Genomic DNA, 25,515 nt, shown 5'->3' with positions numbered 1-25,515 from the left:
TGATCATTTCCAATGGCTATAGTTTCATCTCTTCCCCTTTATGGCTAAACTTGAGAAATCTTGTCTATATTAGATATCTCCACTTGCTTTCCTTTCACTCTCTTCATAACTCTTTATAGTCCCATTTCCAACCTCATCATTCAATCCAAATTTTAGCTACCAAAACATGAATAGTCTTTTTTTCAATTTTCACCTTTCTGGAACTCTGAAACCTTTGATAGTATCAATCACCCTCTTCTCCTTAATATTCTCAAGTTTTCATTTCTCTCTCCTGATTTTCCTCCAATCTATATGATCCTTCCAAGTCTCCTTTGCCAGGTTTCATTGAAGTTATGCTGCTCAGTGCTCTCTTTTCTTCGATACTATTTCACTTGGAGATCTCATTAACTCCTATGAACTCAATTATCATCTCTATGATGATGGTCTCAAATCTATTTAGCCAGTCCTAACCCTTATGCTGACCTTCAGATTCAAATCTCCAACTACCTATTAGATATTTCAAAACGAATGCCCTATAGACACTTTAAACTCATGTTCAAAATTGAACTCATCTTCTCCTCCCCACCCCCCAACCCCTGTCGCTAACCCTTCCCCTTCATAAAAAGTCTATTGCTATTGAGGGTCCCTAAAGATTCCAACTTCTAAGTGTCACTTGTCTGCCAGAGAATTTTCTCACCCTCTATATCCAAAGTATAGCCAAGATTTGTCAATTTTACCTTGGTAACATCTGTTATATAAGCTCCCTGCTCTCCTCTAGTATCACCACCACCACAAGCCTTCATTTCCTAATGCCAGGTCTATTGTAGTGACTTATTAAATTGGCTATATCTTATTGATTGATCTCTCTACTTCAATTCTCTCACCATTATATTTCAGCATCCACTTAGCTGTCAAAATTATCTTAAAACACTTGTTACATACCCTACTCAGTCAACTCCAGCAGTTCTTTATCACCTCTAAGATCAAACATAAAATCCTGTTGAAAGGGGCAGCTAGGTGACACAATAGATAAGAGCACCACAGTCCTGGAATCGGGAGGACCCGAGTTCAAATCCAGTCTTAGACACTTACTAGCTATATGATGACCCTGGGCAAGTCACAAACACTGTCACCCAACCCTCCATAACCTCAAAAAAAAAAAAAAAAAAAAAAATGCTATTGGCATACAAAGCCCTTCATAATCTGTTCTTTAATTTTTCAGTTTTCTTACACCTTAAACATCATCCCTCTATTATATGATCCAGTGATATTGGTTTCCTTGCTATCCCTCAAACCAACATTTCAGTGGCTATCCTCCTGGGTCCCTCCCTCTTCATCTACGCCTTCTGACTTCCATCTAGTTCCAGTCAAATCCTCTTTTACTGGAATTTTTCCCCAATTCCTTAAGTCTAGTGCCTTTCTTCTGTTGATTATTTCTAAATTATTCTTGAATAAAGTTTATTTGCATAGTTGTTTGCATATTATCTCCCGCATTAGACTATGAGCTCCTTGACATCAGGGAGTATCTATAACCTTTGTATCCTTATCCTTTAGTCCAGTGCCTGAAACATAAAAAAAGCTTAATAAATGTTTACTAATTGACATTAAAAATGATTAGTACTTCAAAGGCTGAACTAAAGGAGGTGTCAACTGAGATATGTCCATTTGCCTTAAAGGAAATATGAAAGCAAAAGTGATTTTCTAAATTTAAGATAAAGTAATGAAGCATAATCCAAAAAGGAATATGCACTCAGGGAGGAAATCTGTTAGGATACCAAAGTACTTGATTACTTAATTAATTGGATCCATTAAAATCCACAAGTGAACTTGCCTAGGCAAAGAAAAAAGATAATATGTACAGATAACAGTCTTATCTCTAATATCTATAATGAAGGAATATGATTTCAGTGATAAAGCTTTCTTAGCAGTCAGACAATACTATAAGAGAGCATTACATAAACAGACATTAACCGTGACCTTCAAACCAAAGGATTAAGCCTCTATTCACCAACAAAAATAAAAAACACCAAAACTTAGAGAAAATATCAGTGGTGCTGATGGTAGTGTTACATTAAATTATTCCCTCAGTGTCATGGATTTATTAAGATCCTTGAGATCAGGGACTATTGGATTCAGCAGACCTTAATATAAATGTGTTTAATTGAATTAAATTCTTCTTGGTCTTCAATCAGAATTAACTAAATGTCTCAACTTGGTTTCACTACATAATCCTGATATAAAAGAACTTTGCATTTAGCTAATCAAATTACACTTAGCTTGTGGTAAAAAAAAAAAAAAAAAAAAAACCACACCTTCCTAACATGCTTCTTAACTAAGAAGAATTTTGACATCTACTCAATTGCCCAAAAAAAAAAAAAAAAAAAAAAGCTACAGATGATATTTAATATCAGTGGAATTTGGAGAAAATTAAGACAGTGTAAACTTTTTTAAGTGGCAATTTATTAATATATCTCTTAAAATGATAGCCTAATGGGATTATTAAAAAGAGGCATGTGCAGTATAAACAAGTTTTTTTCCTATTTTTTCCCTTTTCAATAACAGTTTACTTTGATTTTTCAAATAAGTATTGTTTTAATCTGTCCCTCCTTGCACCACCCCATTAAAGAATTTTTTCAAAGAAATAAAAACTCCCACTACAGTTACATAGTCAAGTAAAACAAATTCCCACATCACCCATGTCCACATTTTTACATTAATCATATCTCTTTATGCATTTTAAGTTCATCACTGGTCTAAAAGGTGTATGTTTTAAAGTTAATTAGTATGTTTTATCTTTATTCTTTTGAACTTAAAGAGTTTATCATTTTCTAACCTCTTTCAAAGTTGTTTTTCTCAATGATGTTATCATACAAATTGTTCCAGTTTTGCTCACTTAACTGCATCAATTCATAAAGGTCTTCACAATTTTCACTGAAATTGTCCATTTCATCTTTTCTTGTGGCATAATATCCCATTATATTCACATACCACAATTTGTTTAGTCATTCCCCAAGACACCTTCTTTGTTCCAATTATTTTCACTAGCATGAAAGAAATGCAATAAATCTTTTTCCATCAAGTATAGGTCTAATAGTAGTATAGATAGGTCAAAGAGTATGCACATTTGGGTAACTTTCTGAGCAAACTGCTTTTCAGAATGGCTGGATCAATTTCAAATGATCATAATTTCATCAACAATGCTACTGCTGGGTACTTGTATTGGTTTTTTTCACAGCCCCTCCAACATTTGTAATTTTCCTTTGTCATCTTTGCCAAGTATACAGTAGATTCTTGAAGTTGCTTTAATTAATCATGAATGATTTAGTATATGATTGATTGTCAACAGTTTGATTACTTCCTTTGAAAACTATTTCTTCATATTTTACTGTATGAAAATCATAGCTTCTTTATCTCTAATGATGAAAGTATGAAAACAACCTACTTTCTAATTGAGGAATGGCTAAATTAACTATTGTATACAATTGAATTCAACAAATATGTATTAAGTACCTAGTAGATGTCAAGTGTCCCTTTTACAGGTGGGAAATGGATGCAAAAAAACAATGAACTAAATGTTAAAGATATAAGGACAAGAAAAACAATCTCTGCTCTCAAGGAACTTACATTCTAAAAAAAAAAATGGAAAGAAATGCTCACAAATATAAGTAAATAGGTGAATTAACAACTGAGGATGGGCTTCTTATAAGAGGTAGTACTTGATCTTGAAGATGCCTAGGGATGGTGAGAGATGGAGAAGAGGAAGAATACTTGTATAATAGTTGTGCACGTGGGGGAGGGGATGAAGGTGGCGGGCAGAGAGGACAGAATGTCAGAAGTGAGAAATATCAACTAGGCAAATTTGAGCATAATACAAATTTCATGAGAAGTAATGTATATTCAGTCTGGGAAGATAAGATGGGTTTGATCCAAAAAATGTAGGCTATAATTTTCAAATAAGTTTATATTTTATTCTAAAGGCAATGGATAACCACTGAAGCTTTTTAGGGTGTGATTAATGGGAATATAGGAATATTCCTATGCTTTAGGAATATCTTCTTGACAACTATACAGTAGTAGCATGGCATTGTGCACTGAATCCTAGACTGGAAGTTTGGTACACATGGGTACAAATCAGGCTCAGACATTAACTAGGTAACCCAGGGTTAAGTTAATTTACTGCTCTGTGCTTCCATTTCCCATCTGTAAAATGGGACAATGGTTAACAGTATTGTTATGAGGAGAAAGATATCAATGTAATGAATACTATTGCAAAAAACGACAAAGATGAAAAATAATAAAATACGATAGTATAGTCTTAAAAGAGCATTATCTCTAGATCTGGAAGACCTAGGGGATGCAATCCAGTCTCTGGTGCTTTTTCCAGGGCTACATCTATAATCCTATGAAAGGATTCATACTAAGTAATAAAAATATAGAAATACAAGATTATACCCATGGATTACAATTATTTTTATAAAAGCAACAAAACTTTGACAAAAGTTTTGAAAAAGGGATAAAGCAAATAAATATTTTTTGTTAAAATTTTTAAATGTTTTTATCTTTTCCCCATCTTAATTCAAGAAATTTTGATTAATATTTTAGTCCATGTTTAGCTTTTTTGTTTTTTTAACTTTTCAGCTATTATTTATAATACAGTGGGGTGAGAGGAAGAACATGTCCAAGACTAAAAATATTCTGCAATTTTTCAATTCTAAAGTGTCCTCGTTTATCAATATAAGTGTAGATACGTAATTCTATTTTATTTTTTGTTTTCATAATATTTTTATACTTTGAAAATACTTTTCCTTCTATGTTCTTAATTAATGCTAAATAGCACAAGAAAGATGAAGCACAGAAAAGTTTAGGCACATAGCAATTTTGTGTTAAGGTTGGGGCCAGAACTCTTTGTAGAAGAATAATTAGGTATCCTATATAAAAAGATGGAAATGTTTTACATGGTTGCACAAATACAACTTACAACAAATTAACATCATACGGAGAAAATCTAGAACTCAAAATTTTTAAAAATGTTAAAAATGTTTTCCTATATGTAACTGGAAAAATAAAATACTATAATATATATGGGGAAACACTGCAACAAATACCTTTTTTTTTTTAAGCTAGAATAAGCTAATAAGTTCCTATGAAGCTGATTAGATTAAAAGACCTACAGTTACTCTCCTCAGATCAAATCAATATCAAATTTTCTGGTACAATACGGTTTCAAGGATTATAAAGTTCTCCCAGACTTATTGTTCTTTCCTCTATGAGTCTTACCCAATATATGTTATATAATTTTTATTTTTAGAAAATTTTCTATAAGCCAATACACTTTCAAATGGAAATAAAGCTCCTAAGCAAGGTATAGATAATTCTCATTCAACCTACTAAATGCGCACAATGGTAACATTCTAATCAGTCATGCTGCTGATATAGGTGGCAGCATCATATTCCATCTCCCGCCAAAGAATGAAAATATAATATTTTTTTTAAATTAATGAAAAAGGACAAATCAAAAAAAATCAAGGAATCTTAAAGTAGAAAATAGACATGACAAAGAATAGTAACTAGGGAAAATTTGATAAAAGACACTTTAATAAATGAAAAGACTAAGTCAAATAGCAATGAAATCCTCTTTAAAATAAACAAGGCATAAACAATTCCACAGGTGAAAGAAAATTGCAACAACAAAAAATAAAAAATTATATAGAAAATTAAAATTTTAAGACTATTACAGTAATGGGACAAGGAGAGTGGCGAATCAACAATGCAAAAGCGTAGGCAACTCCTTCAAAATATTAAGAAAGTTAGAACACAGAGAAAAATTGAATGACCAAGGTAGTAAAGTAGATCTATGGCACTCCAAGTAAGCAGACAACAGTCAAATTTTGTAAGGAGGTGTTTTCTTCTAACCAAAAGTTAGAATTTTCTGTAAAATCAAAAGAAGCAAATACTCTATTAAAGAAGGTACCTAACAACAAACCCCAAAAAACTGTTCCTATTAGTTTACTCAACTTTCCTAGAGGAACCAAAAGAAGGTAACAGGAGAAAACCTCTTTTATTAGTTCCTATGAAAGGAAGACTAAAGAATAGAAATAATCCACTCTATCTTACCCATCAAAACATTAATTTCTAGTGTCCCATTCACTGTAAAACTATAAGAATCCTTAAAACCAAGTTCAGTCCTACTCATATCTACTCTTAAGTAGATATTTAATACTTAAGAGAATTCATCTTATATTATTAATTTTAAAATAAAAAGCAGGGCATCAGTAGTTGATATTAAAAAATTTTTAACAATAAAAAGGAAAAGTAGATCATATTTAGTGAATTTATTCCAGAAAAATCTTACTTCAATGACTAAGGATTTCCAACCATCCCAAAAACAAAATTAAAGGATTTACAAATTTATGACACTTACCATATAAAATTCAACTTTCTACCTCAGAAACCTAGCTAATTTAAGATTTGTGAGTTTAAAACTGTTTTCAGAAAACAGTTGGAACACACCATGCATCCATATTGAACAGTTGGAAATCAGTTTCCACTAACAAAGTTATTTAAAAGAAATCTTCCCCTCTTCAGACTGAAGCGCTAAAATTCTAAAGCAGTTGTCAGGCATAGTTCTATTTTAGAATACAGTTAAAGCCAGCTCAATTAGACTACCAGTTAAAAGAGTCCCAAAGACTCAAGAAATAACGTATACAATTTTTTCTGATTTCAAAGACCTAAGTCTTCTATGGCTAATTATTTATGGGAAGGGTATTGGTTATTTGCATTCAGCTTCCATTTAATTCCAAGAACAATTAACAATTTATTTAATACCAAGTTTAAAGCAAAATTTCTTTTTAAAAATGCATTATACCCAAAAGTTAGAACATAAACATAAAACACATAAGGGTTCATAAAATGTCTCTCATGATTGAGAAGTTCAAAAAATTTATATTTTAGAAGATTTTATTTGAAAGACCATGCAAAATGGTAAATGAAGGTTATATGGTGATTCAAGTCCTACCTCTGATGCGTTGGCAAAACATTTAAATCTCTTTATCCTTGTTGACTCATCAATCACTTATCAATAAACCTATGTGCCCCCATCTACTAAAAAGAAATAATATCTTTCCTTAAAAAGCAAAACTTAAAGGAACTACAACTGACAGCACATGTACCATTTCACTCTTCTAAAAAGGTCTTCAAATTGAAACAAGTATTTGCTGAATGACTACTATGCTGAAGTCACTGAAATCTATAACAAGAAAATTCACTCTTCAGTACTAAAATGATTATAGAACACTTCTAGTAAAAAAAAAAAAAAGAAAGAAAGAAAAGAAAGAAAGAAAGTTTTGGGGGAAAAAAAAACAAACAAATCTAAGAAAGACTTTTTCATTATCTTCACCCAATTATGAAAAGAGACCAATCAAAAAGGTGTCATTAAAGAAGTGTACAGGAACATTCCACAATGTTAGAGTGGAAAAAACAAGTAACAAAATTTCTCAGCATAAAATTTCTTAAAACAAAAAGCAATAAAATACATGTTACTTTTTTCAAAACTCAAAAAGAACCATTAGTTGTGAGAAGAAATCTCATCAAATAGTAACAGGCCTGGAACCTCAGGAACTAGTCATTATTATCACAGCAATGAAGCTCATGTCTAAATCAAAAATAGGGTTTAAAATGCCTTCAAAAATCAGACTTCCAACAGTTCAAAACAATAACTAGTGATGCTCTAAAAATACATCTATCATTAGGTTCAGATATATTTCAATGCAAATGCAGCCTACTACTTTCTTTGAGTGGTAGGATCTTAACTCTTGAAAATAAAAATAATGCTTTTGTGCAATAGCAACAGAAAGACAACTAGTTGCTGCAGAGGACAGAAGGAAGACTCCTCTTCCTGAGTTCAAATCTGCCCTCACACACTAGCTGTGTAACCTTGGCCAAGTCACTTAATACCATTTGCCTCAGTTTCCTCATCCATAAAACAAATTGGAGAAGCAAATGGGAAACCACTCTAGTATCTTTGCAAAGAAAAACCCAAATAAGGTCATGAAAAAATCAGACACACTTAAAACCAAATGAACAAAAAAGGAAAAAGGTACATTTTCTTCATTAATTAAATCAGAAAGCATAGCATCCTAAATGTATTTGGTACAGAAGTGTTTTTAATGTTATAAAGCAAGAAATAATTTAATTAAAATCTCAAATAGCCAGAAAAAGCTAAAACAAAAATGACATGGATGCATTTTCCTTCCATGGAATTTATAAAACTCCAATCAGCTATGGGTTCATGCTTTGCTTTTTTAGTCAGCTTTCTATACATCATAATGTGATCTCCTATAAATTCCACATACAGAGTCTGATACAATGATTTCAGGTCAATTCAAATATTTAAGCAATTCCTAAGTACAAATCACTATGCTAACTGCTGAGGATCCAAAGATAGAAAGTAACCTCATCTTATCCTCAAGAAATTTATAATCTAATTAAAGGAACAATTCAAACTATTATTTAAAAAAAAAAAATCTGAGAAAGGATTCTTTAGGAGAGGGGATGGAGAGAAGAAATGCAATCAGGAAAAGCTTCATAGAGGAAGTAGCAGGCAATATGAATTTCAAAGTGTTCCAACTAATAAAGGAAGATAAACCAAACGTTACAACATCCTAAAGTTCTTTTTGAATCAAACAAAAATAATAACATTGTATTTGTTAAGGCCTCAAGCAGGCAACAAGCATTAATGATGGGTCTTCTACACTCTAGATACTGGGCTAAGTTCTAAATACTGTGCTAAGAAAGGCCAAAGACTCTTGAGAAGTTTCCAGGCTACTGGAGGAGACAGTATGGAAACAGTTACATATAATCAAGATATAGAGAGGATAACCTAGAGATGATTAACATAGGAAGTCACTAGAATTAAGAGGCATTGGAGGAGGAGGGGAAAAGAGAAGGCTTCCTGTACAAAGTAGGAATTTAGCAAGGAAACTAATGAAGACAAAAGGTAAAGGTGAGGAAGGGTATTCCCAACATGTGAGGGTTATTGTTCAGTCATTTTCAATAATATCTGACTCTTCAACAAGAGTGGAGGTAGCCAGTGTCTCTGGATCACAGATCTGGGGTGGGGCATGTAAAATACAAGAAGACCAGAGAGGTAAGGGCGGAGTGAGGGCAGGTTATGAAGCATTCCAAATGCCAGAGGATTTTCCATAAGATTTTGGAAGTGTCAGGGAGCCAATGAAGTTGATTGAATAGGAGATGTGATGTGGACAAACCTGGGCTTTAGGAAGATCCTTTTGACAGCTGAGTGGAGAATGGACTAGAGTAAGGTGAGACAAAGCAGGGAGAGCAAGAGCTAGTACAAGTCCTACTGTAATAGTTGTGATTTGTACCAGGATTACAACAGTATTAGAGAAAAGAAGGGAAGTATATTTAAGAGATGGTATCAAAGTAGACATAAATTAAATTGAAAGGGGGTAGAAGAAAGCTCAAAATGACAGGTTTCAAGCTTGAGAGGCTAGGAAGACGGTGGTTCCCTTAACAGTAATAAAGAAATTCTGAAGGGAAGGGGGAGTTAATGAGTTCATTTTAGACATATCTAGATAAAGATAACTATGGGACATTCAATTTCAGATATATAACAGATAAACTGGACATGATTATCTGGCGTTTAGAAAAGGTTACATACAGCTAAAAAGATCTAACAATCCAACATGGAGATGATAGTTCATTACAAAATTGAATAGATACAAGTAAAATAGTAAAGAGAAAGAAAAGCACCTAGGACAGAGCCCTAGGAGACACTAACAGCAGAAATGAATTGGGAAAAGACACAATATAGAAAAAGAAATGGTCAAATAGATAGAACCTCAAGAGAATGGTGTTATAAAAAACTAGAAAATTATCAACGAAAAAAGAGTAAGTGTTAAAAGCTACAAAAAAGTCAGGAAGGATAAGCAATGAGAAAAAATCATGAAAAGTGGCAATGAAGAAATCACAGTAACTGGAGAGAGAAATTTTACTTGAAAGATTTAAACTCTGGCCATGAGTTAAGGAGGTAAGAGGAAAGTAAAAGTACCAGCTGTATAGTCTTCACCAAGAATTTAACCACAAAAGGAAGGAGACAGGCAAGAAGATAAGGGACAGATAAAAAGTTCAGTGCTGAATCTACTTTATTATGTTCTTATTTCTAAAATGGATAATCTGGGTATGAAAATACATGGTTACAGTATTAATCAGATCACCTCATTCCCTAAAATCATACCAAATAAATATAAATTCACTATGTCAAGTTAACATTTATGGAGGATTGTTCTAAGATACAGATTAACCTTGTTCTGACAATTTTTCATTTTTTTAATTCTAATTTTCAGTTTTGTTTTTTTACTTCTAATCAGAATGGTGAACATATTTTTTTACCTAACTATATTTTCACCTATCCTTATATTATCATTATTTGTATGTAAGTCATCTCCCCCAATAAACTACAAACTCCAAGAGGGCAAGGATAACTATCTTATTTTTCTTTGTATCCTCAAAGCATCTTGTATATATGTTCAATAAATATCTGCTAAATGGAAATTTACATATTTAGCTAATAAAGCAGAAAGAACACAGGCTTTAGAGGAAGAAGGTCTAGTTTTAAACACTTCTTCAAAACTCAGAGATGCTTGACTAGTGCAAATCCCTTCACCTCTCCAGGCCTATTTCTTCATGTGAAAAATAAGACTGAACTGAAATTACCTTCAAGATTCCTTTTCAGCTCTAGACCCCATGATCTGATACCATATTTAAGTGAAATCTCACTACAATGGATTCAAAGAAGCATTCTGATTCCGGTGCCCCTTTGTATTCACAGATTTTGCCCAGAAGCTTCAGGGTTCCTGGAATTTATATTAAAAATTCCAGATATTCTAGCAATAATGTTCAGCTGCCCCAGTTAATAAAGACATAGGTAGTTTTATGGATTTGAATTAGGACTATCATATCTTTGCATGGCAAATTAAAAAAAAAAAAAAAAAACTTTGCCTCTAGTATGAGATAATATATATCTCAACTCTACTTACTTTCATGTACTTTCTACAACTTTCTGTATTTGACTTTCCTGGACAGTTTTAGAATTTACAAGATTTTCTTTTCCAAATAATAATAAAGTGGCATGAATTTCAAATACTTTCTGGTTTTCTTGCCATCCAATCCATTCTGACTGCTTCTACACCATCTAGAAAGGTACAAGGGTCCTTACACTCAGATGAAGCTTTTACAGACTGTCAAATAACGATTTCTGCTACCTGTTTTTATGATAATTACTCAACCAGCTGCTTTCAGAAGTCATAACCTAAAGACCCTCAGGCCAGTTTTACTTGGGATCAGTTCTCATCAAGGTAAAGAATAAAAGCAGATGAGACTGAGACAAAAGATTTTTCTTTGATGTAATAATCTCTCTCCTCTGTCCCCAAATTTTTTGTCTCCCTTCTCCATATTCTCTCTCCTTTCTGTCTGTCTCTTTTTCCCTCTCCCTTTCCCCTACTATGCTCTCATGACTTTTCTTTGCTACCTGTCTGTCTACAGACATCAGACTACCAAGCTTTCTTTACTTTTCTGTATCAGTGTCACAGAGCACTCAATCTGAAGATGGAGATCCAAGATTCCAATTTCAGTTTTGCTGCTACCTTGTATGACCTTAGCCAATTCCCTTCCTAATTTGGAACTGTTTCTTCACCTATAAAATGAAAGGGGGTTTGAAAGTTTTGGCTAAACAATCTCAAAGTTCCCTAACAGCATTAAAGCCCAGGCTCAATAGAGTTGGATTATTTAACCTCAATAGTGCCCATTGGTTTTCTATGTTCTAACTCTCCCAGTTCGGCTCCTGGCCCAGGCCCTTTAACCTGCTGCCATATAGTAAGACATAGATTACTCCAGCCCATAATGATCCTTTTCCTTTTCTGAATGAATAGCACTCATCATGTTTCTACCACTTAATCATGTACTATCTTGTATTCAGAAAATTTTAAAACTAGAAAAGACCGCAGAAAATATCTTGTGGAAATCCCTCATTTATTGTATTTGTAATTTAACTTCCATGCTTTTGCTTTGTCTATCCAGACAAATTCTTAGATTCTCAAGGTCAGGGACCATAGCACAGACTTCTCAGTTATCACCCACCCCCACCAGTGACTTTAATCAAAGGCTTATTGTGGACCAGGGAGTATTAACAGAATGGCAAGTTGTCTAAAAGAGATGGCCTTTGCACATCTCCCAGTTGCTATACTGAGCTGAGTAACCAAATATAATAACACACCCAAGCATGCTGCTCAAAAATCCAAGTCCAAATCCTAAAAAGTTACTTTAAGAATTCCCAATGAATTAAGAATTTACTACATAGTTTATTTTGATTACCTCAACTGCAGGCACAGGATTAATTTAGGACAACAGAACCCAGATTCAAATCTCATCTGTCCTGCTTCTCTCTGGTGTGGCCTTGAACAACTCAATCACTCTAATCTCTTTGCTCTTCTTTGAAATGAGGGAACTAGATTAAACGGCCTCTAAAGACCTTCTAAATCTATAATCCTACAAAATAGCTAAATGTTTTTCTTCTTGTCAACTACTCAAAAAGAACTAGCATCTAGGGAATACAAAAACAGATAAAGAATGATAAATTTTATCTTTTCTTTATAAAGAAATATTATTAAGAAAAAAGCATCAATCCAAATTAAAGTATACAGTTTTAATTTTAAGGAACTTGGGCTATCCAAATCATCCCTCAAAATTCCTTCTAAATTCAAAGAAAGAAAAAATTACCTTCTTTATTTTGAAACAAGAACAGTTTCTACATGAAATCTTTCTGATTCCCTCTCTAATAAGTTATATTTAAATACTCTATTTACTTTCTTTGCATTTGTTCCAATTGATTAAAAATCAGGACACTGTTTTAATGAAAACATTTGATCAGGTTTTGCTATATAACTCATCTGAAACATTACCTCTAAAGAATTAATAAGGAGTCAAACTCATCACCTCCTATTACACATTCTCCCTCTCCAATGACTCTCCCACACACCTGCAAACATGTCAGGTCCTAACCAATCCTAATCTTCCCTTGGTCCTAACTTTTTCCAGCTGTCCTCATTCCTCTCTGAACCTCCATTTCAAGTTTCCTGAATTGTTTATAAAGAGGAAGTGCAGAAGAGAACATAAAAAGAACAGTGTTTGTAGTGTCATGTTGAATATAACTTGTTTTTTTTCAAACCTCTTTTAGTAGTGTCACATTTCATATACATTTCTCTTTTTCTGGCTTTTGTGTATTCAAATGTACAGGTAGATGATTTTCTACCTTATCTAGCTCATTTTTTTTTTCATTTTTCTTTTGGAGCAGGGGAGAGGAGAGGCAATCAGGGTTAAGTGACTTGCCCAGGATTATACAGTTAGTATCTGAGGCCTATTTGAACTCCAGTCTTCCTGATTCCTGAGCCAGTGCTCTATCTATTGTGTCTCCTAGTTGCTCCCTAGTTCATGTTTTCTAAATTAAGACAACTCAGATGTCTCTAATTCCTCATTACCCATTCTTTCCTCAACTTCCTGTAATTAGGTTCCTGCCTCCCTTCACTTACAGAATTGGTTTCCTCAAATAATTTCCTAATCATCAAATCCAATGTTTTCAGTTACAATGCTCTTTGACTTTTTTTTTTTCTCTCTCCCCATCCCATCCAACAAATATTCTTCCTTCCCTTCTCTTCTCTTCAGGCACTCTAGCCCCTTCTGGTTTTCCTACCACTTCTTCTAATTCACAGGTTTTTACTTAGCCTTTTCTTTGTTGTGGATCCCTTTAAGAAGCCTGGGCAAGTCTACAAGGCTCTTCTCAGAATCGCATAAAATAAAATGCATGGGATTATAAAGGAAATCAATTATATTAAAATAATTACTAAAATATTTTTTAAACAAGCTCATGGATCTCAAGTTAAGAACTTTTGTTCTTATGTGAAAAGCGCTATCACACTGTGCATACCCTTTGATCCAGCAGTGTTTCCACTGGGTTTATATTCCAAAAAGAAAGGGACCCATATGTGCAAAAATATTTGTGGCAACCCTTTTTGTAGTGGCAAGAAACTGGAAACTGAGTGGATACCCATCAGTTGGGGAATGGCTGAATAAATTATGGTATATGAATGTTATGGAATATTAAGTGTTCTAAAAGAAATGATCAGCAGGATGATTTTAGAGAGGCTTGGAAGAGACTTACATGAGTAATGCTAAGTGAAATGAGCAGAACCAGGAGATCATTGTAAATGGCAACAAGATTATACGATAATCAATTCTGATGGACGTGGCTCTTCTCAACAATGAGACGATTCAGACCAGTTTCAGTGGTCTTGGGATGGAGAGAGCTATCTACACCTAGAGAGGACTATGGGAACTGAATATGGATCACAACATAACATTCTCACTCTTTTTGTTGTTGTTTGCTTGCATTTTGTTTTCTTATTCATTTTCTTTCCTTTTTGTGCAGCAAGATTAATTATATAAATGTTTACATATATTGGATTTAACATATATCGTAACATGTATAACATAATATTGGCAAGATTGCTTGCCATCTAGGGAAGAGGTAGGGGAAAGGAGAGGAAAATTTGGAACATAAGGCTATGCAAGGATCAATGTTGGAAAAATTATCTATGCATATGTTTTGAAAATAAAAAGTTTTAATTAAAAAGTACTTAATTAACTGTACTTATTATTATGTACCAATATTTGATTAATCCCTTTCTTCCACAAAAAATCTCTCATATTTATAAAAATCCTTTCTATTCCAACTGTTCCACCCTAGTGCAAGACCATTTCTAGATTATAGTTATTACCTAACAGGTCTGCCCATCTTAATTCCCTAACAAGCCTGCCAGAGGATCATCTTTCTTATGCATGGATCTACAAGTAACATTCCTGTGTTTATTAAAATAAAACTTTAGTGATTTCCCTCCCATCTACTAACTTCTAACTCCTCTGCTTGGTATTCAAAATCTACTAAGAGTTGGTACTGTCCTCCCTTTCTACTGTTGTTTCATGTTATTTCTCTCTAGACTATGGTCTTCTCTGCACTGCCCAGCCTCAGCCAAAAAACAAAAACAAAAACAAAAAAACAAACAAAAAAACTAAAACATTTGTTCTCATACTGCTTCTAGGAGTGGAGTAGTCTTGGTAAGTCTCTTAGTCTATTAAATTCCTACCAATTCTTTAAGGCCTAACTCAAATGTTATCTCCATTTATGATGTATTTCCTGAACAAGAATAATCTTCCCTTTCAAAAAAAACTTTAGTAAGTCTTTAATACATACATCAAGTAATTTTGCATATTATATGGGGTCCTCATTTATTCTATCAAAATATAAGCTTAATAAGCAGCAGAGACTACATCTTATCTACAATGTCCCCCAGCATCTAGCACAGTGACCTATAATTAGTAAGATTTTAATATTTGTAGAAAAGGAAATGCTTAACGTTTGTCACTAAGATTAGTTTTAAGTCAAATGTGTAATAGAATCATATTTGAGTTATAGATATAATTTAATAATTTATAACAGACTAGAGATAACAAATTACAAAATCAACCCATTTTATAGGAATTTGATTGTGATTTTAGTATTTTAAATTATTAAAGATTTATGGTATGTTGTACTTTTGCTTTTGTTTCACATTATCTATCTATGATTTGATGCCAAGTCCTTAGTCAAGAACACAATCCCCAATTATATTGTTCCTGTGGGAAAAAACAAACTGTTTTGTGATCTAGTTATGATATGGTTTCCTGGATTATATTGTGATGAACTGAAGAATTTATAAATATAATTTCTTTTATTCATAATAATACTGGCTAGCATTTATATAGTGCATGAAGGTTTGCAAAGTCCTTTACAAATAGTATCACATAAATAAAGTGTTTTGCAAACTTTAAAGCACTATATAAATGCAAACTAATATTATCTTTCTCACAACCCTGGAAAATAGGTGCTACTATTATTCCTTCTTTACAAATGAAAACTTAAGTACAGTGGATATCTGAAATGAAATTTAAATGCAGGTCTTTCTAGGCCCTATGCTCTGTGCACCACCTAGAGCCACAACTTTTCAGGAACATACCTAATTCATAAAGTATAATATACTTGTGATATTATTACTAACCTTCCTAACTCTTCCTCACCTTGTGCCAATACCCCTCCACCCACCCTTATATCCATTCAGTTGTCAAATTTGTTTAAAAATTTTTTTTAAAACATCTCACTCTTTACCAATACTCAGAGACACCACATTTGTCTGGAACTTGACCTTCTCTAGCCCAGGCTAAACCAATACTCTTTTTCATGTTTTCCCCGATTTGTCCTTTCCATTCCATTTTCCGGATACCAAAAGTGATTTTCCTAAATATAAGAACCAATATAATCTTCCTAGACAATACACTTCAATAGTTCCCTATTGCCTCGAGGATAAATTCCTCTTTGGGCCATTTAAAGTCCTTTAGAAATATCCTTTAAAATTCTGGCCCCTGCCTACTTTTCTAACTCTGACCTCTTAATTCTCTTCTTAAATTCTACAATTGAACCAAACTGGCCTTTGGGTTGTTTTTTACCATTCCATCCTCTCTACCTTTGTTCTGACCCTCTCCCAAATCAGGCCTGCATGTCCTTCATACTTTTATTTCTTAGAATCCCTTTACTAAGATTCAATTGAAGCACTATTACCCAGACCTTGCCCTTCCCCAGCCCCAGGTTATTACTGCCCTCTTTTTCAAAATTAACTAGTATTTATTTTGTAGATAAATCTGTGTAAAGGGACATGTAAATATTGTCCTTCCAGATAGAAGATGATAATCTCCTTGAGAGCAGGGGCTGTTTCATTTTTGTCATTGTATCACCAAGGGCTAGCACAATAGCTGGGATATGTCTCATAAATACATAACTGATTTTATTTGTCCCAGCCCTCAAAAGCAGTGAGGTTTTTTTCCCCCTCAAAAGTATCCTGGGACATGAGGTATTTCAGCACACATTTAAGTTGCTAACAAAGTGAAGCACCAAGGCAACTGGGATTCCGGAGCAATTTTCCAGGCCTTGGGATTCCACTTATCTTTTCTTTTCTTCCCTTCCATCAATCCTTGAGTTTCTATTCTTTACTTCTCCAGGACTCACAAGGAAATAACAGGCTTCTTCTACAGCACTTCTGTAGTAATCAGTAAACTGGAGCTGGGAACAATAGCAAAGAAGAAGGAGTTTCACAGGACCCCTAGCAGTACAATGATGTGCTTTGGCACAACCTTTGAGAGCCACCGGCTAAAAGAATTTACAAGTTAATGGAAAGACCAATATTACAGTAGCTGACTAGATTTAAGATGATTAAAACCAAAATTAGAAATTCGCTTTATAAAAGGGAAGGAAAAACCCGAAGAAAGTGATAGGGGAAAAAAATCCATGTGAATTACGGGGATGAAGGAAGTGAAGAAGAAGAAGTCATTCAAGTCATTTCATGGGAATGGAAGATAAAGAATTGTCTAGGCACAGTTTGGCAGACAAAGTTGAAGGGTTCAGCCATCTTCTCACTATATAATACTGGCTTAAAAACAGTCAAGAACTATGAGCAAAACACCACAATAATGACATCATGACACAAACTCACCAAACTATTAAGAAGCTACTTATAGAGTTCTATGGGACTAGAAAGATTATACATCATTTGAAAAAGTGTTACTTACTGTCCTATTGTCACAAAGAGTTGAAAAAAAATGTATGTTATAATATATCAAACTATTATAACCTAAAGAAGTCAGGGTATGTGAATTGGATAGAATCTCCTAAAGTAATATTAGCTAGTATGTACATTGAATGAGGCAATAAGAGAACCACAGTAGAAAATATTAAAAGGAGAGAAATGGCAGACTATAAGCTAAAAGTGAAAGGAACAAACCTTCAAGACATGCAAAAAATCAATTTGTGGTTGATCATTTCCCATGGTTCTTCTTTATCCTAAGGTCTTAAAAGAAAGAGGATTGGGGGAATCTTATCAAAGGTTCTTTTATGAAATGGAAGTCAAACTTTAAAAATCTATTACCTTCAACTAACTACAATTTTACTGGGAAAAAATAAATGAACAGGAGGCCTTTGAGTCTCTTATTCTTGAATCCAAAATATTGTATATTAACGTAAACATCTAATTCCAACAAATAAGAATTCCTAGTTCTTAAAAGTATTTAGGTTTCCATTATCAGCGGGGGTAGTCATCTTGATAAATCAATATCAATGAAATATAAAATATTTCAGCAAAAATCATACTAAATCATTATAATCATTCATACTAAAGGTCATTTCAAGATAAATGTTATTAACAGTAAAAATATACTAATTATGATATATGTATGGTAAATAATAATCATCTTTCATCAAATATTAATTTAAATGACAAATTGAGAAATTAATTTTTTGAACACTTGGCTAAATATTCAGCTTATTTTTCAAAGTACTTGAAAATGACCAAAGCAAAAATACTCTGTTGATGAAGCTATGAATTTGTCCATTCTAGGAAACAATTTGGAATTATGATTTTTAAAAAAAAAAGAGATGAAAATGTCCATCCTATTGAACCCTCAGATCTTACTGCTAGGCAGACACACTATGACAGAAAGGTTCTATATATATATATATATATATATATATATATATATATATATTCTCTAATATTCATAAAAGTATTTGTGTTAGAAAAGAACTAGAAAATAGATACCCATCAAATTAATAAAAATTTTAAAAGTTGTACATCGATTTAATGGAATATCATTATACTTTATGAGATAACAGAATATGAAGAATATGAAGAACCTCAGAAAAATCTCTATGAATTGATACAGAGTACCAGGATTGGCTCTAGCAAAGTAAAAAGAAATAAAACAAAAGTGAACTATATGATTACAATGGCCAAAACATGCAATATGTAACCTCTTTCCTTTCAGTGCAAAGGTACTCAGTATTCTACATACATAGAGCACTCAAAAATGCTGGATATAGATCACTGCATGTAATTGGAATCGTTTGCTGTGTTAACTTGATTCTGAGGAACTCATCCCCCATTGCAACTTTCTTTTTTTATCTTGGTTACAATAAACAGCTTGTTGGGAAGGGAAGAAGAGATATATATTTGGAAATGAATGTGACTTAATAGCAAAAGGTATCAATAAAAATTTTTAAATTAAAAACTAAAAAAACTTTAAAGCACTGAATCCATTTAATGTTTTCTTTCCCAAAAACAAAAGATTCTTTGATGTACTTTTAATGAAGTAAGTAGAAGCAGGAAAACAATATAAACAATGAGTACAAAATAAATGGAAAGAATATCCGAACCTAAACTGAATGCTATTAAATACTAATGACCAACTTTTCTTTGGAAAGAAAAGAAATGAGAATGAACTCTTCTTTTCAGAAATGGAGGATTAAGGGCACATCAAACTGCATATGTCAGATATGACTGACATACATATTGACAAGAAAAGACTTTCTGGGAAGGAATGGGAAACATAGTAAGAAAGAAAGATATCAAATTTTTTTTTAAATTTTAAAGGGACTTGATCGAATTTGAAAGTTAGTAAATTAAATTAAATTAGTAAATGGTCAAAATTGATTCAGTAGAAATTTCTAGTCACAGGAAAAAACTTGTGATCAACTATAGCATCGTACCTTTGTACATTTATCATTTATCAAGACAATGGTATATTGGTTCTGGGTAGGTTTTTTGTTTGCTTTAAGTAAGTCCATAACCAGGTTACATTAATGACTCATTAAAATTTTCTATCATAATCTCTAAATATGCTACCAAAAACAAGCAGTCACAATCAGTTAGTAGAACTTGTTACTCCTCAAAAAAATGTATACAAGTTATTTTATTCCTTAAAATGTTTGACTATAGTTTGATTCAATCAAGATACTAAAAATTCAAAATTAATTAAATTAATTTTAAGAGAAATAAGTATTTACTAAACTAATACAATATATAATTTATCTTTTAGGAATGGGAAATCTAATTTTTTTAGAGCACCTTACTTTCTAATATTTCATAAATATTAAATATTAGAGACCATTATTCCAAAGAAGGCCAAACTGAATCATTTTGCTTTTCTTTATCAAAGTTAAAATTCTGGAGAGTCAATGAATTGAAATAAAATAAATCAATGGAATAAAATTTAAAATAGGCAAATAATTTACTGATTTAAATTATCTTTTACTTATCTTGTCCTTGGTTACTTCCATGCAAGTAAAGGAATATTTACACACAGGATTTAATACATCAAAAAAACATTCAATTAGATAATATTCTAATTGGACAACAAAATGACCAACCAGTCCCACTTTATACCTTTCTTTTAGATTTTCATCTACCAAAAGGTTTAAGTTTTAAAAGAAAAGCTAATCAAACCTACAAATAACTTTTCAAGCACTGACTGGGATGAGAAAGGAAAAGCTTATCCTACATACTCAAGCCCTTTTACCTCATTAATACTCTAATCCGTTCTAATCACTCTAGTTGTTCATTTCTTTAAAGATACACATAAAAACGGTTGGTTTGTTTTAACAGAAGAATCTTTCTGATATATATGAAAAGTCCACCCTTTTCATTATTAACTCAATAACTATCTCAGTCTGAAACAGTTTGGTGGTCTCAGATGCTTAGGTTGAAAAAGAGGAAACTGGAGGACTATGGGATATGGGAAAGATCACTGTCTTCAAATATCTAAAGGGTTTTCCAATAAAAGACTTCTGCTTAGCCTTCAGAGGGCAGAACCATAGAGATGAAGGTAGGCAGGAAAAATTTCCCAACAGTAAGAGCTCTTCAATAGTGAAAAGGGCTGCTTCCTAGGATAATGACAATCCCTTCCCCATCATTGGGAGACTTTAAAGCCAGACAGAATGATCACTGTTATAGATGGCTCAGAGAAGATTCAGATTTTCAGGGTTGTACTTAGGGCTCCCCTTAATATAAAGCTTCTATGACAGTGTTTCACACACTCCTACTACACCACTTCACCAACTCTGCACTTCAAATTTCTGTTACACTCAGTCACACTACAAGAGTAAATTAATTTTGTTAATACATAGTAATAATGTTCTTTTTGAAGCCCAATCTTGGAAGCCCAAAAACATGAAATTTCTACTGATTTAAACCATTTTTTATCACCACAGCCAAACTCAAGCAATACTTCTCACCTAGTACTCTCTTCTAGAACCAAACTGAACCTAAAGAGCATATAGTATTGTTACTGAAAAGATTTTCATTCTATTTACTCTCTATACAAACAAGAATATGAATAATGAACTTCATTATTTTTGTTTCATTTTTCTCCAAGTGCTTCATACTTCTCATAAATGTTATAGACAATCAAACAAGGGCAGACCTTGAACAGTCACAATGGGTAAGACATTTCCTCTCAACAGAGCAAAATCTTTATCAGTAGATAGACAATACTATAATAAAATCTTTATGCCCAGCCTATATGTAGGCAGCATTGATAGGTAGAATTTGCAGAGCATTCAAAATAACATTAAGCTACAGTCATTATTTCCCTCCATCATCTTTTTCATCTACACACTTCAAAGAAACCACCAGTGTAAGATGCTACCCATATCAAAACCAATCTAAAGCCCAGATGGTCTCTTTAAAACCTGCCCCAGTCCAACTTTCAAGGTGGCCTTTATATCAGGTCCCATAATCATAGACCTAGGTCATTACTTATAACTGCTATTTACAAAAACTGGTATTTAAACAGCAAATACACACAATATGTATATAACAAACAGGGTTTAAATCTCACATACGTATATACACATTCTTTCTCCCCAAAGATAAACCCAAAGTCTAGTTTTAACAAGTTTTGCATTGCAAAACAATTAAGAAATAGCTCCTCTACCTAAAACAGTCATTTTGAAAATATAGGGGATGAAAGGGGGAGATATTCCTGTTCCCAAAAAGTGAGAGGCAACTAAGAGGCCAAGGACAGCGAGAAGCTACTGCCTATATGCCCAACATAAAGTGTATGATCCTATCTTCAAAGGAATAGCAACAGAGAACAGAACTAAGAAGAGTAGGCATAAGGTGGAAGTTTAAAAAAAAATCTGGATTTTTTTTTTCACCCCTTTAGTCTCTGATTTACTTTTTTTTGATGACTGCAGAGAAGACCACATGAAAGGGGTAAAAGATGTGCTTAAGACAAATAGTACTCTACCCTTCCCCCATTTTTACTCCTTTTTCTCCCAAAAAAGAACTGTGTTTGTCTTTGCAAGCCTCGTCCCAAATATGGGAGAGAGATGTGTGTGTGGAAGAACAATGAGCTCTCAGCCTGGAGAGAAAAAAAGAGACAGATAGACAGAGACAGACAGAGAGGGAAGGAGAAAGAATGAGAGAGTGAGAGTGTCTTCATTTGGACCTCAACAAGGAAATCTGTAAGCCAGCTCTCCACCTAGTCTAAGATAACAAAACAAAAACTGGTTTATCATTTACAGTAGAATAAACTCAGGGAGTAAATTCAAGGAAAGAAATATTTACCCAGAGATCCAAAGATGTTTTTATTATCACATAGATCTATTCTCTCACCCCTCCTCACCAACAGACTGAGAATGAGCAAGCCAATGTACACAAAACCAAAAAAAAAAAAAAAAGTCTTCATTTTAAATTGAAAGCAATTATTGAAGCTGCTGCAAAATCACAACATAGGATAACATTAAAAGGTCTGTTGTGCAAACTACAAAGTTTCCCTTTTACAAGTTATGTTTTTTTAAATAACAAAACAAAAATAAGACTATTTCAGAATTCTTTCTTTCAAAATTACTTTCTAAAAATGCACCTTAAAATAGTAACACATACTGAAACATTTAAAGCACCCAGTCCCTCAAGGACACATATTTTGCTTGTCAATGTTATAAGTCTGTAATCCAGAAAAAATGCAAGCAAACCTTGGAAAAAAGGCAGAGGAAAATGACAACTCAACAATGAATCATTTTGTTTTCTTCTCAGCAACTTCTTAAACAACCAATTTCAGCTGAAATGCAATGTTATGTCTCTTTCCCACCCAATGCTAAGGGGAAGCACTTATGTTCTTTCCGTGTCCTTTCTTTACCACCTCCAAAAAGGGAGCAAAACTGAAATGACAGCAAGGTTTTTATTTGGATGTATATGACCGCCGATTCTCCATTAGGGTACAATCACATCAAGAGGGCTGCAATTGAAAAACACACAGTACAAAGGGCGAACTGTCCCCTGATGGGAGGAGGACACTCAAGTTCCCCTCCACTACCCCAAACTCTCCACGCTCATTCAAGATACTCCCAGGCTGAATCATCTGGTTCCTTTTCCTCCCACAGGTCACAGTGATTCAGTTACAGAAAATGATTCAGCCGCCGACAGCTAAAACAAGAGCAGGAAGAATAAAGGAGCAAAAGAAGGAACAGATACATAGTTACTTTCCCCTAGATTAGGCCAGAAGAAATCCTCTGCCCTTTCCTTCCTCACAATGGGGCGTCCCCGTATCCTCGTTCACTTTCTCCAACTTAGAGAATCCAGACCCCAATCCAGAAACAGCCCGCCGATGGGGTTCCCCCCACCCCGCTCAGTGTTCCCCGGCGCTTCCTTCCCACCCACGAGCCCCTCCCCAGATCCTTGGTGGGACGAGAGGACCAGAAGCCGAGGCGGCGAGTTAGGGACTTACCTTTCCCTACGGTCCTACACCATCCAAAAGGGATTTTTGGTGTGGCCCAGCTGCCTCGGAAAGGGGGGGGGGGGGGGGCGTTCTGTCGGGGGCAGCTGGAGACAGAGCCGGTAGGCTGGGAGAGGGGACGGAGGGTATGTCAGAAGTGAGAGAGAGGGAAGAGCGATGGGGGGCAGCCCCTCTTCCTTGATCTTTAATGAGGTTTAAACTAAGCCCCCCTCTCCCGGGGCTCGGGCAGCCCGGAGGGATGGATGCTTCAGAGGCAGGGCTCCGGGAGCATGTCTGGCGGTGGGTTTCCTGGGGAGGAGAGACGGGGGCTCCTCAGCAGGATGCAGAGTGGGGGTGATGGGGAGGATGATTTTTGAGGGGGGGGCGGCTTTTCTTTCTTATTCTTTCTTAGACCAGGAGGGAAAATGAGGCAGAGACAATGTAGGAGAGAGGAGGAGGGAGGAGGAGGAGCTGGAGGGAGGAAGGAAGGAGGCGGGGGCCACTGAGGGAACCACACTGAGGGTGAGTGTCCGCGCGCGCGCGCGCGTGGAGCAGAGGGCGTGCGGGGCGTGCGTGGGCGCGAGCGTGTGCGGCCGGCGGGCGGGCGGCGGCGGCTGGGGCGGCTGGAGCGGAGGCGGCGGCTGAGGCGGCTGGGGCGGCCGGGGCTGAGGTGGCTAAAGCGGCGGCTGCTGCTGCTGCGGCGGCGGCGGCGGCGGCGGCGGCGGCGGCGGCTGCGGCTGAGGCAGCACCAGACCCTCCCCTCCCCCCACCCCGCCCCCCAGCGCGCGTCTGACCAGGACCGGCCCACCTCCCAGTATCGAGCCTTCTCATTGGCCTAACCCGGGCCCATGACCCGCGAGAGGGCTGGGCTAATGGAGGGAGGAGGGGACGGAGACTCGGGATGGGACGGGATGGCGGCGGCGGCTCCTCTCATGAAAAGAGAGGATAGAAACCGAGCGAGTGGAGAAAAGAGAAAAGGAAAGAAGAAAGGCGACGTAGGGGAGAAGAACGGGCAGAGCCGGTGCCTCCAGGGCTCGCGCTTGCGGGCTGGAGCTAGGGAGCGCGCACGCGCCGCAGCACGAGCCCCGGAGCTGTCTACCGGGAGGGGGGAAGGGGCCCCTCCCTTCTGGCTGCATTCAGTTCCATTCCTCCCTCCCCCTCGGGAGGGGGCGGGGCTGACCTCGTGCGCTCACCTCCTTAAACACCCTCCCTCCCCCGCACACACACATATTCTCTCACGTTCTCGCCTCCTCTGTCGCCAGCTGTGTCCAACCCCCTAGTGCCCAACTGCTCCTCCGCCTCTGGGGGGGCGCGCGTCCCTTCAACTCCCCCCCAAAAAAAAGCATCCCTCCTTAGAGGGCAACTCGGGACAGAGAAGATTGTTGACTGCACCACCCCCGCAGCGAGGGGTCGGCTGGGTTTTAATTAGGGTCGGTGGCGGAGGCGCTCTGAGGGGTGCTCTGTGAGAAAGCAAACAACTCCCTCCTCTCCCCCCCCAAAAACCGCCTCAGAGAAAAGGACGGGGGCTAAAATTACTGGCAGGAGCAGAGTGGGTGATGACTTTGTGAGAGGGGGAGAGCGAGAAAAAGGTCCCTTTTCCTCTTCCCCCTTGAGAAAAATACCGCACAGAGGAAATATATTTCCTCGTCTCCTCTTCCCGGTGAGGAGTGGGTTTTATCTTTATTGGGAGAAAATGGGAGAAGGGGACCTCTAAAAACACCTCTCAGAAAACCTTTGGAAATGGGAAATTTATTGGCTTCCCCTTGCAGAGGAACGAGGGGGTGGGTTTTGTTTTTATTGGAGTAAGTGGGATGGGTTAAGGAGAAGTCT

At 35.6% G+C, this 25,515-nt stretch overlaps 1 protein-coding gene across 3 annotated transcripts in view; it reads right to left on the bottom strand.

The window, feature by feature from the left end:
* Positions 1–24,008, bottom strand: part of RERE (arginine-glutamic acid dipeptide repeats) — a 534,760-nt gene extending 510,752 nt beyond the window's left edge. For all 3 annotated transcript variants that reach the window (XM_031962925.1, XM_031962929.1, XM_031962930.1), the window contains exon 1: positions 23,698–24,008. The gene's annotated coding sequence lies outside the window, so the exon portion shown is untranslated. The remainder of the gene's footprint in view (positions 1–23,697) is intronic.
* Positions 24,009–25,515: the final 1,507 nt, after the last annotated feature.

Source organism: Sarcophilus harrisii, chromosome 3 (genome assembly GCF_902635505.1).
Source record: "Sarcophilus harrisii chromosome 3, mSarHar1.11, whole genome shotgun sequence".
Lineage (NCBI taxonomy): Eukaryota > Metazoa > Chordata > Mammalia > Dasyuromorphia > Dasyuridae > Sarcophilus > Sarcophilus harrisii.
This window is presented reverse-complemented; position numbering and strand designations above follow the sequence as displayed.